The sequence below is a fragment of the Lissotriton vulgaris genome, chromosome 4_1 (genome assembly GCF_964263255.1).
Source record: "Lissotriton vulgaris chromosome 4_1, aLisVul1.2, whole genome shotgun sequence".
Lineage (NCBI taxonomy): Eukaryota > Metazoa > Chordata > Amphibia > Caudata > Salamandridae > Lissotriton > Lissotriton vulgaris.
In genome coordinates, this window is record NC_141691.1 from 1,886,865,009 (window position 1) to 1,886,879,899 (window position 14,891).

Genomic DNA, 14,891 nt, shown 5'->3' on the forward strand with positions numbered 1-14,891 from the left:
TTCAACATCTCAGCCTATCACGGGAAAACAACTCTGTGACAACGTTGAATTCACAACACGGCAGTAGCATGCAATAGTTTGCCGACACCGCGGCCAATGCCCGCGACCCAATGCCCGCGACCCAATGCCCGCGACGCAACCACCTCAACGAAAATAAAAAGACAAACCTCAATGCGAAAAAACCTGCGATGGGAAAAAGCTCGATAAGAAAACAGTGACAACTAGCGCGAGGATAGCAATACACACGTGCCATGAGGAAAAAAGTACAAGAACAGCATATGGAAAAAGCCACAGAACAAAATTCAACAACAGGGGAGTACCACGGAGGCACCCTGGCCAACTGCAGAGGACTACATGTACACCACAACTTCCTAGCACCGTGGAAGAACAGAACCGACAGGCACACCGCATGAAAGAGACCAGTGGCAAACAAATCAGAGCCACACGAGCGACACACCCACCGTGAAGCATACGCACATTGGCAGGAGTGCACCTCGACATTGACAACATCCCGGTACAAACAGCGCCCCCACCACATTTGAACACAGAACACAACTGATTCCGCAAATGTGCACAGCCTGGCAAATCACATCTGAAATCGCAGGGAAAAGTAACATTAAAATGTACAAGCAAAAGCTGAAACCTGCAAGTAAGTTTTATTCACACATGCATTTGGACATTTTCTACTGTCGTATGATTGCCATGGATGGTAACAAGGTGACATGCTCATGAGAAGTAAGTGTCATGAATGGTATTCCTACGGGCCATTCCTGCTGCTGCTGCAGTGGGATGTGGGCCACCTGGCCCATCACCACCATCATTGGCTAGTACCTCTGGGATTGGGATCCATGGGGCCCTGGTGCGAACACAGATGTTGTACAACACACAACATGCAATGATCAGCTTGCACATGATGTCCGGGCTGTACAGGAGCTTCCCACCTGTGCCTTCCAGACACCTGAAACATGACTTCAACACACCAAATGTGCATTCAACGATGCCCCTGTGCATATGTGGGCAGCATTGTACTGCCTCTGGGCGGGTGTGTACGGATCTCGAAGGGGTGTCATCACCCAAGGTCAGAGTGCATATCCTTGATCACCTATGACATTGCTGGGAGAAAAGAGTCAATACTTGTTTCGGCAGAATTTGATGGCAGGTCCATCAATGCAGTGACGCCTGTGCTGGATGTGTGTAGGGTGAGTGTAAGCCATCCTGCAGAGAGTAGCTGATGCTGGCAACTACACCAACAGTCACCAGGCACTCAGAAATGCAATGTCAGAACTACAAGGGGGGAATTACACAAGTTGCACAGGGCTAGCGGGCCCCATATGCACAGCAGCCGACACGGGCCCACTGCCACGGGACGCTGACCTGCTAGAGACTGGGATGGGGTTATGTGGGCAGAGCAGTGCTTCAAATACTTTATGGCTGCCTTCCGCACTTCCACACGTTCAACTGCTGTGTGGCTGTGGTGCCATGAAATGTCTGTATTGGGTTCAGGGGTAGGCCAGGATGACCATGGAGTGGTGTCGTCGTGTATGGTAGGTGCTGGTATAGTTTGACATGTTGAATGTGGTTTGGTCACATGTGCATCCCCACAGTTGTGCATTGTGCTTTGTAGGCATTGGGATCCGTGGTGTGTTGACTTGGTACTTACCAACGAGCAGTCCCGTTCCATATGTGCCATCCTGGAAGCACTGGTTGATGATGGACTGTCGGAAGATGAAGGAATCATGCACACTGCCTGGGCAGGTAGCGACGACATTGGTGAACAGTCCCCGGTGGTCCACTATTGCCTGCACATTGATGGAATGCCTGTGCTTTCTGTTGCGGTAGTGGTGTGCAGTATCCACAGGGGGTACAAGTGGGACATGTGTGCAGTCGATTGCCCCCAACATGGCCACGAATCCGGCTATGGGGTCGTAGCCTTGCTAAGTCTCCAGCTGTTCCTGCGTAGTGTTGGGGAAGTGAAGGTACTGGGTTATGAAGCTGAGGATGGCATCCAGGACAGGTGTGATGAACTTTGATAGGGCTGGCTGTGAACCCCTCTGACTCTGGCAGTTGTTATTTGGAAGGTACCAGAGGCCAACAGGTGCAGCACAGCCAGCAGCTTTGTCTGCGGAGGGACGTTGGTTCTCCACTGTGTTGGGACCATCAGTCTGGGTCATGATTGTGTAAATGGTTGTCCTTTTGAGCCTGTAGTGGGCAATGACTTCCTTGGGCTTTAGGTCTTATAGAGTGGCGCGTTTTCAGTAGATCCGCTGTCTTACTCTGCGCTGCCTCTGTGGAGGTCCGGGGGGGCCGTTCGGGGTCCTGGGTGTGGTGGCGGTCCTGGGGGTGGTGGTGGTGGGTGTTGTGGCCCTGTTGAGGCTCTGAGCTGCATTCTGAGTAGCTCCATGGCGTTGTTTGTTCATCGGATGTAGCTGTGTGCTGGCCTCCGTTGCCTACTGCAGGTAGTCGTCCGTCTTTACACCTGCTTGAGGCAGGTGTTAAATACCTGCGGCTACCGCGGCTTATCGCCTGTTTTCGGTTCGCTTCGCGGATCTGTCATTTCATTGTGAAAGTGGCGTTGTTGTTTTTTCTTGTGTTTCTGCATGGCAACGCCTACTCTGCATCTCATTAGCCTTAGTTAGTGGTGTCTGCCGTGGTGTTAGGTTTTGGGGCTGTGATCGCGGGAATTCAGACGATTACTGCTGTTTGCACCAGCTTGTGAATGGGGTGTTAGTACTATCTCCATTTTTGATGCGTTAAGGTGGTGATAAATCGGAGGTAAGTCCTTGTGAATATGCTGCTTAGTTTTCAAGTTCTGGGTGGGTGTAATAGAGTGCCCCATTCTGGAGATAGACTCTGCCCATCTAGGCACCTGGCCCTACAGATACATTTTGTCTTCTTTCTTCTGTATTCTAATGAGTTTCTATGTCAGCTTCCTGGGTGGAGCAATGTAACTGTGTGGCTGTAGTCTAACCATAGGAGAGTCAGGGTTCTATGATTTTTGCTCGCTGGTTTTCGTCAAGAAAAGGGATGGAACTTCTGGGCATGCAATTGCTTTAATACCTTATGAACATTCCTGCTTAAAAACCTAGTTATGTGTGGGAAGTAATAGCTTTAGTTTTTCTTTTCAGATTTGTCTTCATCTTTACAGCAGTGCTGCAGTAAAGGAGAAATATTAAATGAATGAAAATGGTAGGTGTATTTTAGCAATCATTGAAATGTGGATGTTAGCTCACACAGAGAAAGATAGTCAGTGTAATCTTAACTCCATCCATGCTGCTGACGAGCTCAGCTCGTCATGGAGTACAGTGGAACTGCACTAATGACGAGCTGAGCTCGTCACGGCCGTTGCTGAACGTTCCAAAAATGGGTGCGGCCGTGACGAGCTTAACTTGTCATGAGGACAGCTCCTCTGTACTCCATGACGAGCTGAGCTCGCCACCAGCATGGGTGTGCTGTGCGCTGCCACCCTCCCCCGCACAGGAGGTGAAAAAAACCCGCAGCGAAGGGGTTAATAATATTTGGGGCCCTGAGCTAAACATTGGGCCTGATTCACAAAGGTAAACAGAGTTGAAAGTCTAACTTTACGACTTTCGGTATTCACAAAGGGCATTTACGAGTGGTAAAGTTAGACTTTTGTCTTAGTTAAACTTATATTTTGGTCTTAAGTTTTACTGACACCAAAACTGAGACATAAGTCTAACCTTACTGCTCGTAAATGCCCTTTGTGAATACCGAAAGTCGTAAAGTTAGACTTCAGTCTCAGTTTACCTTCGGGAATCGGGCCCATAATTTTGGACCCCATTCAGAATAACCTTGAATTTTATTGCCTACTTTCTGCCAATTCTTTAAGCATGCATGAAGGAAGCAATGTAGAAAAATCGACAAAAGTGAGATGGAGAAATAGAAAGATAACATTACCAGGGGGCCCTGGGAAGGTGGGGGCACTGGGCAATAGTCCACTGTGCCCATGCCTTAACATGTCTCTGAAGATAGTAGAGCCTTGAATATGTATCTTTGCTTCTTGGGTGCTCAGAGCTGATTAAGGGCGCCCCATGAAGCTCATCTCTGTGAACAGCGAGCACAGTTCAACAATGAGACAGAGAAATGTGTGCCAGTATGTAGTTACATTAAAAGTCCACATGTATTAGTTTCCCACTGCTTCATGAAATGATGTGCTATTTTGATATAGATTTTTTGAGTGTAGCTGCAATATTTCCTTAAGCTCTGGAACCTGAAGAGATTCTGTTATAATCTAGGGTATTGGTCATCCAATGTTCAATGAGTAATGATGACGATTCTAGAATACTGGGGAGTTAGGCAGTTGGTCAGCGCTTGCCAAGGGTTGACATCGTATGCTTTTACTTCTAATAAATATATATATTATCCGACTCTAGAAGTCCACCTTTCCCAAAAGTAGCAATGAGGATGGGATTCTGAAAGGAAAACCAGATTTTGGAGCAGATGTATATGGATACGACCCCTGAGAGTTGCCCTAGTCGTGGGGAACGGTTGTTGTATTGACAACTGGCATTGTGGCAGACTGACGTTGGATCAGGGCATAGAAGTGGCAAAGTTGGCGCGTGATTACATATTGCCAGTGAGAGATTTATGGCATTTTTACTAATTTAGAGATTGGGCCTGGAGTGGTTACTTTGCATCACACTGGATCACGCTATCATTGGCCCAAGCCTCTCCGTGTGCAACTCCTTTTCTATGCCAAGTTAACCTATGCTTGGTTACAAGAGTCAACAGATATTCTAGTGTGTGCTAGCTCGCTTACTTTCAGCAAGCAGCCAAGTGGATGGAGAAGGCATTTGTAATGCCCATAATTGAGATGGTAACCAAAGAGGATCTCACCTGGAATCAGATGTTTCTAGCGAACGTCAGCATTATCTGTTTCCTCTGTGCAGTTGGCAATTTGTTAATGGCCCCTCCTCTTTGATGTGAAAGGAAATTAAGGAAGGACTACTGAACCTCATTGAGTAAGAATAGAAAGTGGACAGTGTTGCTGGATAGGATCTCTCCCACTCTGTCACTTATACAAGAACATTAGGAACTTGAAACTATTTTTCCTGACCAACATATTTGACATGGGCAAGTACCTAGATAAAGGTGACTACTTTTATTGTTTTTCCAGACTACGGTGACAACTTTTGTTATTTTTCTTTTTTTTTCCAGGTTGTGTTGTTTGGATATTCTTAAAATATTTTAAATGGCTAACAGAGAGATGGGAGTACAAAACAGTGTTGCTCCGCCCATGGAAGGACTCTTTTGAAACATATATAGAGGCTGTTGGTGGGGATGTTTTTGTTGCCAAACATAAGTTGGCAATGTTGAAGCATTGTTTTGGAATGGACGGCAGAAAAGTTTTAAAGACATTACCTATGCTGGCATGTAGCAGTGAGAACACAGATGCGAGGGGTATGCTGATGAGTTGGTTGATGAATTTGTGGCTGCATTGGACGCTTTAGAGGAAAATTTGGTAAACAATTGAGTATTGGGATAGAAAAAGACACAAGTTTTTCTCACAAGGCCAACTGCCAGGTGAGACAATTGAACAATATGTAACTGTGCTTAGGACTTTAGCAGCTTCGTGCAGATTAAGGAGTTACATCAAGAGATCATTAGGGACCTGATGATTAATAGAACCAGTAACATGAGAATATAGGAGAAATTATTTGGTTTAAAGTATGCTTCATTGGGGAAATCTATTGAGATTGCATGACGCTTTGAAAACACTTCATGATGTTGTAAAGAATTGAAGTGTGATCAGACAATAGGGAAACCCGACCACTTTGAGGTGAATGTATGCAGTCTTTTAACAAGGTCTACATAAATAAAAAGTGGGAGAAATAGTAATTCCAATGTGGAATAAAGAAATTCTGAGGATAGAAGTAAACAAAATTATAGGTGTTATAGTACAAAACAGATGGCGGAATCTAGTTCTTGTCCTGCTGCCAAAGCCAGATGCAACAGGTGCAAGAAGCTGGGACATTTTCTAGGTTTGCAGGTTGGGCGTAAGATTGGATGTCAAACAAAACGTGAATTTGATTACCAAGCAAGATAGATCGGATGAGGGAGAAACAGGCTGTGTGGATGATAATGATGTGAAGGTTATGGTTGTACATGATGCTAAGACTCCTGTTGGAACTGGATAATGTCCACCAAAATGTACGGTGATGGTGAATGGAGAACAAATTTGGATGTGGCAGATTCCAATTCGCCTTACACATTTATCGATCAATCACTGTGCAAAAATGTGAAAAAATACAAATTATTACCAGCGGACGTAGAACTTGAAGTATATTGTGGCGGAAAACTACCTGTTATGGGATATTTCACAACTCAATTGGAGTTCAAAAACAGATGTACAATTGATAAAGTGTATGTAGTAAAAAGAGGTAAAGCATTACTAGCCTGAAAAGAACAACATATGTTGGGAATGTTTCTAGACCTAAATCATCCAATCAGGTGTTGTTGACGGAACAGAGTCAACATGATAAATGGAGATCCAAATTTCCTAAATTGTGTACAGGGAAATTAGGATGCTTTAAAAAAAATTGAAAACCGTATTATACTGAAGAAGGGTGTTATACCAAGGTTTGTATTATGCCATTAGCATTACGGGATAAATTAAAGCAAGAGCTTGACAGATTGTGTGAATGGGAGGTTATTGAACCAAATGAAGCATCTGAGTGGTTGAGTCCTGTAATTTTAGCTAAGAAAAGTAATGAGAAACTATGCATGTGTATGGATCTCAAGGACCAGAATGAGTGTAAATGGGTTGATCGCCATCCTTTGCCAAATATCAATGAGATGTTGATGGAATAAGAGACGCCAAGTATTTCACCACTTTGGATTTATCGAATGCATATTACATATGTCTGCATCCTGATTCTAAACATCTCATCTCCTTTATAACACCGCATGGAGCGAATCAATTTGTGTGAATGCCTTTTGGTCTGGCATCAGCATCTGCTGTATTCCAAATAGTGATGCAAGGTGTTTTGGCAGGATTAAAAAATGTATTCTGTTTCCAGGATGATATTCTGGCTTGAGGTTCTGATGTGATGCAACCTAATGCTGTATTGGAATGTGTGTTAGGAAAATTTGAATAATGCCGGACTGTCAATTGGTGTTGAGAAGTGTAAGTTTGAGGTGAATGAAGTTGATAATTTGGGATATACCCAGTCATGGGAAGAAGTGAAACCAAAGACAAAACTATTAAAAGTGATTGAGAGGGCACCTTCACCGAGGGATAAGGAACAATTGCATTCTTTCTCGGTCTAGCAAAATATTATCTGAATCTGTAGAGCACTTCTCGAACAAGGTGCATGTTTTACAACTGATTATGAAAAAAATGTTACATTCGTATGGTCGAGCGAGTGTGAGCAGGTATTCAAGGACACCAAAGGATCAATTGTCAAAGCGGGGCCACTAAAAGTATTAGATCCACGTGATAGTACTGTTTTAGTTGCTGATGCCAGTGCATAGGGGTTAGGCGGTGTGCCTGTGCAAAGCAAGGATGGAGTACAGAGGGTAGTGGCTTTTGCTTCACGAACATTGAGACGAGTGAAGGACACGCACTCGAGTGCTCAAAAAGAAGCATTGGTGTGTTGGTGCAATGTACCAAATGAGGTGGCTACCTCACAATTATTCAGCAGTAATAAAGTTCAATCAATGTAAAAAGTTCATCAAAGTAAATCTTTAATCCATGGAAGTCGTATATTGGTCAACATATAGACTTAGGTATCAGCATTACGGTGGTTCAGTTTAGTTCAGCAAATATATTTCAGGGAAACCTCTATCCCTATGCATTTCGGGATTTACATCCCTTCATCAGGGGAACAGAACAAAACATTCTACAAAAATATCGTGAAAGGAAATATCCCGAAACAACACTACAGGCAGCACGTGAACGCGCCAGATTGAGAGACAGACAAGATCTTTTAACACCCAAAGTTGGACAGGGCAAAACGGAAAGACCTGTCTTTGTTTCCAAGTATTCTTCAAGAAGTCCTTTGATAAAGAAAGTCATCTTACAAAACTGGGCTATGATACAACATGAACCTGATTTTCAAGGTTTGTTTGACTGCACACCACTATTCGCCTACCAGCGAGCTAATAATTTGAAAAATATGTTGGAATCCAAACCAAAATGCCCGACTACCATGTTTTCAGGTGCCAAACCTTGCCATAATTGCAGTCACTGCCATAACGTGATAAAAGGGAATTCCATGAACCATCCCCAATCTGGCAAGCCCATCTGTTTGAAAACTAACGCAACTTGTGATTCAATGAACCTGGTGTATCTATTGAAGTGTCCATGTGATTTACCCTATGTGGGTAAAACTGAAAGGAAACTAAAAACTCGTCTAACTGAGCACAAAAGTACGATTAGAAACAAGAACTTAAAATCTCCTCTAGCAACTCACTACATCTCGGCCCAACACAACATAAGCCAACTGAGATTCCTTGTACTAGAGGTTGTCCCACTGAGACAGGGCGTCGACAACCGCAAGATACTGTTGCAACGTGAACTTTTTTGGATCAAACGGTTGGACTCGTGCCAACCTAAAGGACTGAACGATCGTATCGAATACAGTTGTTATCATTAACAGACTATCACCCACTCTAATCTCTGTCTCACTGTTCTTCCTATTTGTACGTCATGGTGATGTACCTTCATCTTTTCTTTTATCCTACTTTTCCTTGATCCTATTTCCCCCCCAGACTATTTGCTTTTTCCCACTGGCTTTCCCATATACTCCACACCAGACTTTTTGTTCTGTCTTTATGTTCCCTTCCACTTGTTCTCCTTGAATGTTTTGATTTTCAGCATATTATACCAGACTTTGTGTTCTGTCTTCATGTTGTTCTCCTTGAATGTTTTGATTTACAGCATATTACAGTTGATTAATACTTGTGTATTTCAATCAGTCTATTCTCATGCCCAAAAGGGTTCTTACAGTTATTCACTAATGTCTGCTGCTGTTTGTTGACTTTCCCCGATCTAAGATGGCCGACACTATTCTCGTGTTTATATTTATGTTTCTTCATCAACTAATTCATAATGTTGCCCACTATTAGTAATTTAGTACTGTTCCTGCCGGTATGACATGCTAATATACCATCTTGATCCCTCGGGACTCCACTCTTTACTCCGAGGACATGGGTTACATTTATCTTCACCCTAACACGGGTGTCCGTCTTCCATATTCACTAGTTAAACCCTGGTCCGTCTTTTGTGTCCGATGATATTTTGAACGCGATCACTGCCCGACCGAGAGCACCAGCTTTTCTTCACCGAGTGTCACAGCACACTACGCTGCCGACGAGCGTTTGGGGTAAGACGCTGTTTGAATGCACAGCACAGTTAACGATCACTGTAACCGCTCGACTGTACTTTAAACGGGTGTCCCGCTTTTGGTGATGGGGCCAATGTTTCGTTCTTTTCACAGCACTCCACCGAAGTCATTTTGAGCGCACACGTTATATGTTCAATACCATGGTGGTTAGTTACCGGACTTGGGAGTCTTTTCTTTTCTCTTCTTTCCTGGCACAATCACTTTTTTCGAGTTTTCCTTTCTCATCACGTCAAGCATTTATCCCCGTTTTTTAACCATTTTATTTACTTTTTTGAGAATGGGATAGGCAAAGTCCACCTCCTTAAACCAGTGTTTATTTCCCCCACAGATCCTCATTCCCCTGATGAAGGGATGTAAATCCCGAAATGCATAGGGATAGTGGTTTCCCTGAAATATATTTGCTGAACTAAACTGAACCACCGTAATGCTGATACCTAAGTCTATATGTTGACCAATATACGACTTCCATGGATTAAAGATTTACTTTGATGAACTTTTTACATTGATTGAACTTTATTACTGCTGAATAATTGTGAGGTAGCCACCTCATTTGGAGCACCACAGGATTTAGGGTGGGAAGCCCCCACTCTCCCCTGCTACTTGTCTACAATTCTTCGCGTCTCTACCCAGCCAGAAGAGACGACCCCTGCGGCGCCCAGAAACCATTGAATCTGTCTCCTACGAATACTTGTGTTACAATATCCCCTCAAAACTAGGGTGTGCCACACCACCTTTCATTTTGGTGCAATGTACAACATATGTGTAGGGGGCTCATTTTGAATTGTGCACCGAATATAGCCCACTTGTAGATTTATTTCCAACAAAAGGTGCAACTACAGCAACTCCCCTAGTGGCAAAATGGTTATACTGGTTACAAAAATACACCTTTGGCATTAAGTACGTGCCAGGCATCAAGATCGTCAATGCAGATTGTTAGTCGAGTTTGGCATTAGATGGCAATATTGTTGAGGATGATGATGAATGGTTGGTGGCCAGTGTACATGAAGTGTGAATATGGGCCATTAGTGAAGAAGAATGGAAACAAGCAGTTAGTAGTGATCTGGTGTTGAAACTAGTGATGACAAATGTACTAAGTGAAAAAGAGTTACATGTTGAAGACAAGAGGATTGTGAGTGAATGTTTGTCAGTCTGGAAAGAACTGTCTGTGGAAAGTGGCATTCTCTGAAGATGGGACAGGTTAGTGGTGCCTACAAACGTGAGACTGTTGGAATTATTACATATTGGACATGGGGTATATCTGCTATGAAAAGAAAGGCTCAGGTTGATATTTGATGGCCAGGTATGGATAGGTCAGTTGTGATGTTTGTTAGGAATTGCATACTTTGCATATGCAGGGACAAATCTCATACGGTTGTGAAAACTCCTATTTTGCCTGTAGAGTTGCCAAAAAGAGCATGGGAAAAGATTGCCATTGACATCAGTGATCTGTTCAATTTTAGAGGATTTGAGAATAGATTTGCTGTTGTAAAGGAAAATTTTCATTCAAAATGGCCTAAAGTTGCATTCATAAAACAAAGTCATCCAAGGTTATATCATTTTGTGAAGAATTATTCAGAAGAGAGAGTTGTCCGTTTCAAACAGTGGTCCACAATTTGTGTCTGATGAGTTTCAATAATTTCTTAAAAAGGAAGGGATTCAACATCTCAGAACACCAGTTTATCATCCACATGGAAATGGATTAGTTGAACGCTTCAACTGAGTGTTTGGGGAGAGTATTCAGTTAGCAATTCAATTGGGGATATGTGGGAAATTCAATTGGTGACAAGTTGTGGAATTACTGATGGTTTTGTACAAATGCTGGTAAGAGAAAAAAGAATAAGTGGCTGTATGATGTGTAAAGGGAAGAAGTTGGACGATTATGTTTTGCATGTGAAGGGTGACTAATGATGTTGGATGTTGAGCTATATCATTTTAACTCTCATTCATGTTATGTTATTAAGTCATATTTTGATTGCTGTTATCTCATTATTTTATTCATTATTTCTGTAATGTTAATACGTCATGTCTTTATTAGTGTTTCAGGATGCGGTGTGTGTTATAATCTAGGGTATTGGTCATCCAATCTTCTGTGAGTGATGATGATGATTCTAAAATACTCAGGGATTGGGCAGTAGACCATCGCTTGCCAGGGGTTAACATAATATGTTGTTACTGCTAATAAATATATGTATTATCAAAGTCTTGTAGTCCTCTTTCCCAAAAGATTCTATGGCTTTGATTCCCCAGTGGAGGGACCAGTCTTATGGTCTACAAGAATATTCACTAGAACCCTAATGTTTTCCATAGACTGGACCATTCCCATGGTCTATAGTATTTGTCACTAGAATCCCAATGTTGCCAAGTGGGGGGACCATTCTCATGGTCTACGGGATTCTTCACTAGAACCCTTATGTTCCCCAGAGGCAGGACCATTCTCAAGGTCAACAGGATTTGTCAATAGAACCCTAATGGTGCCTAGTGGTGGGGCCATTCTCATGGTCTGCATGATTCTTCACTAGAACCTCAGTGTTCCCTAGGCACAGGACTATTCTCGAGGTGAATGATTGATGATATTACAGAGCATGAACGTTGCCCAAAGGCGTCAAGGTGCTAGGGATAGAACAAAAGGTCATGAATAGTAGAGACAAAGCTTCAGATAGTCTTATAAAAATATATATATATATATATATTATCCAAGTCTTGTAGTACATCTTTCAGAAAAGATTCTATGGCTTCGATTCCCCAGTGAAGGGACCATTCTCATGGTTTACAAGATTATTCACTAGAACCCTAGGGCCTCATTTATGAGGCTTTGGTCACTTTTACGCCGGCGGTGCGTCACTTTTTGTGATGCACCAGTGGAGTAAAAAATGTGCCTTGTTGAGCCATATTTACAAAGTGACGCATCTAGGTAGATGCGTCACTTTGTAAACTCCTGCGCCACATTATACCTTTGCAAGGTATAATTTATGCAAGAGGGGGGTGTATTGACGCAAGAAAGGGTCATGGAAGTGACGCAGTGAAATCTATGAGATTTCACTGCACCACTTCTAGAACTCAAATGCGTCAAAATCTTACGCCTGCCTTACAGCAGGCGTAAGACTGACGTAGGCCCTTTCATATGGGGCTTGCCCCATGTGAAAGGACACATTGCTGGAGTTGCGTCACTTTTGTGACACACTCCTGCAATGCGTCACTTTTGCACCTACAGATATGTCAGAAATACTGACGTATCTGTAACTCCTTGCGACATGATGCGTCATATTGTAAATATGAAGCATCATTGTAGCAAGGAGGGCGCAATGAAAAGTGATGCATTGCTGTTTTCACGCAGTGATGTGTCACTTTTTATAAATGAGGCCCCTAATGTTTTCCAGGGACTGGTCCATTCTCGCGGACTATGGGATTTGTCACTAGAATCCCAATGTAGCCTAGTGGGAAGACCATTCTCATAGTCTACAGGATTCTTCACTAGAACCCTTATGTTCCCCAGAGGCAGGACCATTCTCAACGTCAATAAGATTTGTCAATATAATCCTAATGTTGCCTGGTTGAGGGACCATTCTCATGGTCTACAGGCTTCTTCACTAGAACCCCAGTGTTACCTAGTGGCTAGACCATTTTGATGGTCTACAGGATTCTTTACTAGACCCTCAACTTAGAAATGTCCTACACATGCTGCTGGTGAACATTAACAATGTTTTCATGCGTTCTGATCAATTGAAAGTGGCCCCTCTCTCCTTCACATAATGACAATGAACTGCTGTCCTGAGCATATTATACACTTAATCCTGACATCCAGCTCTCCAAATAGCCAAGTTTAGCATTGACTTCACTATGGAATTCTCATCCAATACAAACACTGAGAACTGTGATTTCTTGTCTATGAGTTTATCAGTTCATGCCCATCACAGTCATCTTATTTGTAAAGGCATTCTGAGAAATTGTAGCCCGATCTCATGATCTCGTGATACATACCCATTACTACCTACATGCTTTTGTATTGTCATTGGGCCTTGTAGTTTTCCAGATGTTATACTATGTTAATGCTTACAAATAATTGTCTCTCTTCTATCTAATTAGGTGAGGAAATTCCAATACAAGAGTAGTTTAATTCCAAAAACGCCTCCCTAGTGTCTCTTGTCCAGTTGCCTATGGCCACAGTGGATCTATTAAAGCGTGCTCTAGTGGCAAAACATGGAGGCTGAACCCTATGTCCTCAGAGACCCAGCTTGTGAATGCATTGAAGCTATCCTCGGGTCAAGGACAATCCCCCTGCCCTGCAGAAGACTCTTCAAAGTGGAAATGTTCAGATCAACATTTGGCCAGCAAAGAAGTTGTTAGTGGCAGAGGGCAGCCAGGTGGGAAGAGTCGCATCTGACTGCTGGGTGCTTTCTAAATACCCACCACAAAATTCTCAGTAGTAGTTCTCGCACTATGTACGTGAAATATATAAACAGATAAATTAAATAAATACATTTATTAGAATCTGAAATTCCTATTGCACTTCATAGCAAGGCATTCCTAAATTGACCCTCATTTACGACCTCAATCAAAATATTAGCATAATCAAAAAAACTAATTCTCACTAAATATTCCTTGGTATAGTTTTTATTCTTTTTATGTAAGTAAACTCACAAAGTCGGGTCGACAAATATGGGTTTCTCCCACACAGAAGAGGAATGCCAGCTGTTTCCGCTCGCAGGCTCTGTCAGTCATTCTAGGAGCAGCTGATAGGATGCCTGCTGCTATCGACGGACAGCTGTTTGCTCTGTGCAAGGGAGCTTTAAAGCTATTGATTTCTCGTTCTTTATTGAAGGTGCCGCGGTATGGACAGTTTGCACAATGTTAAATCAATGCCCACAGAAAAAAATACATCCAGACCGTTGCATAATGAGAATGGGATGATTGCAGCTAAAAGGTAATTGTGAAACTGGGGCGCTGATGCGTGAATTTTTCATTGCCTCTAAATATTCCGTGAATTAATGTCCCTTTTATAACAGATACGTGGTCCTTAAACAGTATGTTATATTAATGCAATAACGGGGTAGTTATGTTAAGACTACACATATTCATGGCCACAATGACACTATATTTAAGCTTCTAATGGCCCCTAATGTACATTTTAGAAATGCAATATCTAGGAGCATAATTCCTATGCATGAATATCTTGACCATGTGGAAGTAGATTTTAAGTACGATGTTATACACTCACGGGCAGAATTATTATTTTTAAGTACAACGCAGCACTGTAACTAAAATTGCTGAACAAGAGGAAGAACGCAAAGCAGAGCATATTTATCAAAAAAGTGCCTGCTGCCGATTACTACCCCTGCCTAGCACCAGGCACAACCATTCCGCCATAGTGCAGATATGTGTGAGTGATGACGGACATAGATTTTGTACTGGCAGCATACTATTTCAGTATAAAATCCTATTCCTGGAAAATTGTGACACAATCCACACATGGGGTGTGTGCTGTACAGTGCAGCACACAAGAGAGGGGTGGAAGTTTGTAGGAATAAT